We start from the raw sequence: 6,555 nt of genomic DNA, 5'->3' as shown, positions 1-6,555 counted from the left end.
TTTCTCATTACGAAAGATAAATATATGTTTCGATACACATATTATGCTACACAAAATTATGTCATGTTCAAATATCATTGGTAACGACTTGATTTGTTCTAGATAGATTGAGTTCCAAAAGTAGTATTTAGGTGGCCCTGCTCCCAATGTCGCGTCGTGTTCTCAAGCAGAAAATCCTAGCCAATTTATCCTCCTATAATTAGTAGGATGCTTCTCCTTGAAGTAATGCCAAAGCACCATCTTTGAAGAAAAGTTATGAAAATTCTAAAACTTCAAGACGGTGATGAGAGGAGATAAATAAATAACATTACAAAAGGTGGTTTGAAATTTTTATGGCCGCAAGTTGAGAGTTGCCTTACTACTCCTGCTGTGAACAAGGTATGAGCCACTGGTCACCGGCTGGGAAAAGACGAGACCAAACGCAGAGAAAACGAGCAGGAAATTTTCTAACCTGAGGGCAAGCTTATTCATTCATTCAGCCATCTAAAAACAACACCGACATCTTTTACCTGCTGCTAGTGAGCGAACAAGAAAAAAAAAAATTGCATGTTGAGATGCCTAGGCAGTAGGCAGTCCGTTAGGCATCCGCATGTCTTATGTCCATGACAGGAAGGTTAACGAGTCGAGGTTCTTGGTGATGAAACCTAAAAAATTACCTTAAACAAGTAAAGCAATTCAAGAAATCGTTGACGTGGCACGAGCGGCGCTGACATAGCCGATTTTTGACATTTATGAACTTTTCTTATTTCTTATTTCCTTTTTCTCTCTTTCTTTTTTCGTCCTTCTTCCTTCTTCTTTCAGCCGGCTGTTGAGCCCAACGAATTTCCAAGGGCAAGGGCCGGTTAGGTCGACTTTACTAGCCTCCGGCGAGGAAAATAAAATAAAAAATTATAAAAAAAAATTAACATTAGAAAATGTCGCCGCTTGCTGGTCAGATTAGTTTAATGCATTTAGTATATTTAGATTTAAGATTTAATTCTCGCATGAGATAATCTCGGAATAACATAACTTATTTGAAGATATTTTATCTTTATTTTTTTTTATTTTCATATTAAGTCTAAAGAGATAAAAGTCTTAAGAATAACAAATCGATAGTTTAGAACATATGTTGGCCGAATGCATCCCATGTGGCAAATTTTCTCCGCAATTGATGCACGTGGCAATTACATGCGTGAGTGAAGCGGCATATGTGGAGTAAACTAATTACATCAAACGGTTAAATTTATATTTTGAGATATATTGTCTTTATTTACTTTTCTTTTTCAAATTTAAAATGAATGAGAGATAAAAGTTAGAAAAAAGATACATCCCGGAAAATGTTTTCGAGGTACTTTCTCTTTATACTTATTTTTTAAATTTGAACTCATTAAAAATAAAAGCTTGTTGATGGCAAAATAATAAAGACGATGCTTTAAGTCGAAGGAATTGCCACAAACGAGCAATATATGAAATGGTGGATGGGTGAAAACTTACTTATTAAGTGAAAATTATTCAAATGAGATATAAAATCTTCATTGACAAACCAAAAAGTTAAAAACTTATTTACTAAGAAGATTTGACGTTCTTGTTCCTTCCACTTTGTGTAAAGACGCGACACATCTTCTCCTCCGGTGTGGTCTTTAAAGCTTGCCGTGACCTGGAAATTTTCCATCGAAAAGTGTGCCAAACCATTTCAACTCCGATGAGAATGAAGGACATGAAAATGACACCTTATGTAGATTCAATTACTAAAATAAAACCGATCAAGTTCTTCGTGGAAATTGAACGTTCAATAATAACCATGAATGCTCTTACGTCCTTAAAAATATATTATGTATAACACGGGTGTTGTAATATAACGCGAAAATGCTCATAGATCTTGCAATTAAACTAATACGGAATTATTATAGTAACAAGCGAAAAATAACAAAAGACACTAGAAATTTATGTGAGACGGTTCGAGTATCACTAGAGATTTCCCGTGTCTAAATTATATCCCAATGTCCAGGGTTTGTCTCCTCTCTTTGTGCCGCTTTTTCGAGTCCACGGTCAAGCACTTCTCAGAGCCCTCTAACGCGGCTTCAAAGGAAAACCATTACCGTTCATCCTACTTCTATTTCATTTTATGCGGCTAAAAACAAGACAAGTAAACCATTCTCTTTATACGACCCATCAACAGTGGGGAAAAATATTAAAAAAGTCCTAAACATATTGCATTAGTGTTAATTCAGTCCTAAACCTTATGTATTGGTGCCAATTTAGTCCTAAACCTTTTATTGGAGTCAATTCAATCCTAAATATTTTGCATTAGTGCCAATTTAGTCCTAATTATTTTGTATTTATAATAATTGAATCAATCCGGTCAATTTTAGTCGAAAATCACTGGCGCGGATATCAATTGTCCTACATGGCCCTGGTGGTGCTGACGTGAGTATTTTTTAAGTATTTTTTTTACATTTTAAATAATTTCTAAAAATATTTTTAAAAAAACCAAAAAATGCTTAAAAATTATTTTAAATTATAGAATAATATTAAAAAAATATATCCAAGTCAGCGTTTGCCGTGCCACGTAGGACAATCGATATTCATATCGGTAATTTTTGGCTAAAATTGATCGGATTAATTCAATTAGCATAAATATAAAATATTTAGGACTAAATTGGCACAAATGCAAAATGCTTAGGATTGAATTAGCACTAATAAAAGGTTTAGGATGTAATTGGCACTAATACAAAAGGTTTAACACTGAATTAGCACAAAAAAAGGTTTAGAACTAAATTGGCACTAATACAATAGGTTTAGGACTTTTCTGACACTTCTCCCATCAACGGTGGCGTTACTTATACGACGTTCCAAGGAGTCAATCTCTTGGTTGATCATTCTTAGATATTAACATGTTTGTGACCACTCCAAAGAAAATAGATAAAGTTAAGTAAAAACCCTTATCTTGGTAGACCTTCAACATTCAGTCAAGAATTCAAGTCCACCTCATCCAATTCGGGTCGGGTTTTGTATATATAAGCCCAAACAATATATACTTTAACTGTTCTCTACCTCGGCTTGACATTTGAGCCTAAGTCATTGTGTTCATCATCTATATTGGCTCTCCAACGTCCCGACGGGCACTCAAGCATCACAGACGTCTATTAAGCTCAAGTAGAGGATGGACTTATCTAGAGGAATGAAGGTGGTTCACATGTCCACGGGATTTTTCATCGAAAGAAGTTTGTTCATGCTCACATTCGCTCCGACATGGGATATCTCACGCAGAATTGTCGGTCATCAATGAACTCGATTCTCAAGCTCTATCTTTGACTTCTACTGAACACCTAATTAACTTCATAATGACCACATTGCCTCTCCAGCTCTTTTAGTAATCTCCCTGTGTATCACTAACATCTTGCAAAATGCAATGCCATTAATAGAAGCAAGCTCAATTGTCGACCATCTTTCAATTTCTCCTTGAAGCTCCACCTGTATCTAAATACGTTCATATCTTTCTCCATAATTAAGTTTCCCACTCTTCTTCTAAAACATGATAGATTTGTCAAAAACAACCTCCCTGTTGAATATAAAATCGGGTGATCTTCCTCCGTACACCATGGCTTGTATCCCTTCACCAGAGACAAGAATCAAAGTTTTCTTAGAATTTATTTTTTTGGTCAAAAAAGTTTTCTTAGAATTGACCATCAATATTTTTTAAGGTAATAATAGCATAAGGAAAGGCAGCACTTGAGAGGCACAGGCGCGAAGATTGGTGCCTTATTTTGACCCAAAAATTTAAAAAAAAAAAATTAGTCGTCACTATTATTCAGAAAATCAAAAGCGACATAACAATTGTATAAAATTTTTATCCTCCTCTATCCACCAATGTTAGTCGACAAATTTTGGCGAGGACCAGTAACAAGGAATCGAAGTAAGAGCGCTGTTACTCTCGTTTCTCCTGGTTCAGACAATTCGTCGAACACTTTCTAAGCACAATCCGTAACCCCAATAGTAGCATTCGGCAGGCCCTCAGAATCCGTCACCCATTATGCATAGTTCAGCCTCGCCTTCGCCTTCTTCAAATGGAACTAAATCTCGCACTGTCTTCGGAATCGCTGGATTATACTCCCGTTCATTGCCGCAAATTCCAAACACAGAGAAGTGAGCCGAAGCAGTCGCCGTGACCGTCAGAGGCCCCGTTCCGCACGAAGATATGGTGCCTCTGGTTGTCCGGAGCGGTCTTGATGGATCCGGGGGGAGGCTTTGCCTCCTGTTTGTGCGTATGCACTTGCTCTGGCTTCTCGGCTCCGAGACGAGGTCGCACAGATTTCCGACAGAGGAGAGACGACCAGAGTCTCGAAAGGAGATTGATCGTCGCCATTGGTGGCGAGTCAGCGAGACAGAAAGAAGCGTAGCTCCTTTAGAGGAAACGCATCAGATCTGAAGAGATTTAAGCTCCGTAGAGGCTAATTTTGAAGGACAACTTGATCTTCCGAACAAAATCGCCGATCAGTGCTCTTCGTCTTCTCCGTCCCAGAACTGAAGCCTTTATGAGATTTATGGATTAGACTTGTAAGAGAGGCCTGGTGCTTGATGGGCCGCCGTATTCTGATGGGCTTGGTTGAGGCCGAACTTAAAGGATGGGTTGGTTCTTTATCAATATATCTATTTACTTTGCGAAAATGCATCTTTCACTTGTTGATAAAAATTTATGTGTCAACATGGACGAGATCGAATACTTGAAGTTTAGGGTTGCTTGCAAGCGAAGCGACTGAAAGTGAACCTTCAAAAGCATTGCTAGAAGATAGATTCAAGTTACAATCCTACCATACTGTGCAATGTTTCATTGGATAACCTTTTTTGCAATCGACCATCGAAATTGGCATTTGAATCTTCATTTTCTTCTACTCCTTTTCTCGAGCAGCATTTGCCACCTCTTCTCATGCCACTCACACTGCTTGAACATCCAGTCATCACCTCGTTCTTCCCCCCAATCTACTATATTTTCCAGTGCGAGCCCCATTGGCAACTGATATACCTTTGGCAACTGAACATCCAGTCATCACCTCGTTCACCGTCGTGATGCTGCTTGCCCCTTCTCTTTCTACTGGGAAATTCCGGGTGTTTCGGGCAATGCTCTTCTCGTCCATGGGGTTCTTCGGTATCATACCGGCTATCCATGCCTGCATTGTGAATTGGAGCAATCCCCAGTGCCTGATCACGCTTGCTTATGAGTTGGCCATGGCACTGTCTTACATTACAGGTACTTTGTTTTATGTTAACAGGATTCCTGAGAGGCTAAAACCGGGTTGGTTCAACCTTGCTGGTCACCGCCATCAGATATTTCATGTGTTTGTGATCATGGGTGCGTTGGCTCATTATGGGGCTACTCTGTTGCTCTTACAGTGGTGAGATAGAGTCGGGTGTGACAAAACTGTGTAACAATACAAAAATTTAGTCAAAATTCAATTCATTTCGATTGAACCGAGTGCGAGCAATTTGCTGGGGTTTCATGATATTATGTCGTTAGTGTGTGTGTACACCCCAAATCAAAAGGCCCAAAGAAGAGATGGCGCTCCAGGACAGAGGAGATGCCTCTGCATCTAAAAGAGAAGCGGGAATGCTGATTGTATTTGTCGTAATTTTTCTGGTTTTCCATGGAAGATGTGATTTACAATGTGATCATCTATGGGTGATAATCTTTTCTGCTTTCATCTTCTTCTGTGCTGTGGTAGTTCTACTATTGCGCTTCCTGTTTTTGCTAAAGAGCACCACCGCCATGAGCATAGTTTGTTGAGCTCTGTATCGTCGTCTACACGACAGAAGGAAGCCAGAGCAGGAGGATGGTGAATCATTTTGTGCTTTGTGTGGTGAATTTTGAAAGATAAATTATGAACCAATACAACATATAGAACTATTAAGAGTCTCTACCTAATAGGGTTGGGGAAAAAGCAGCAGATGTAAGCAGATAGAATTTGCAGACATGGAACTTGCTTTAGCCCATCTGCTATCTCTGCATCTATCAAAGCTCTGCGGTTAAATAATAAAATGTCTAAAAGAAGCGTAAGCCATGAAGAATTTGGAAGTCCAAAAAGGAGCCATTGTTAGTTAACAGAGAAACTCAGATGATCTAATTTGCAGCTTCGGCGAAGCGTCATTCCGGCAGTAATGACGGAAGAATCGCCTACGTACTGGCAAAGTTAGTTTAACAGCCGGTCTGGCTCCGCAAAATCGGCCACTTCTATGGTACTCCGGTGTAACGTACAACTGTCATTGAAGTTAAGTCCAAAAACAACAGAACCCGTTATCAAATTGTTTTGAGATTCGCCGTAACCAAGTTCAAAGGATCATGAAAAGGTATAAAATAACGAGAGAATACAATTTGCAGAAGCTCAGTGATAAAGGACCACCCAGCAAGTTTCCTTGCGACATCAGAAATTCCAGTAGTTGAATATCATCAATCCAATATGGTATTGGTCCGGACAAGAAATATCACTAAGATCCAAAATACTTAAGCCTGAGCTATCCAAACTAACTGGTGATATACCCCAGTGATTAATTGTCTTCCGGTTACAAATATTTCAAGCTGTC

General features: G+C 38.8%; 1 pseudogene; it reads left to right on the top strand.

Moving 5' to 3' along the window:
- Positions 1–4,177: 4,177 nt before the first annotated feature.
- LOC125314832 lies at positions 4,178–5,678 on the top strand (annotated as a pseudogene).
- Positions 5,679–6,555: the final 877 nt, after the last annotated feature.

Source organism: Rhodamnia argentea, chromosome 4 (assembly GCF_020921035.1).
Source record: "Rhodamnia argentea isolate NSW1041297 chromosome 4, ASM2092103v1, whole genome shotgun sequence".
Classification (NCBI taxonomy): Eukaryota; Viridiplantae; Streptophyta; class Magnoliopsida; order Myrtales; family Myrtaceae; genus Rhodamnia; species Rhodamnia argentea.
Note: the sequence above shows the minus strand (reverse complement) of the source record. Positions and strands in the feature narration are given on the sequence as shown.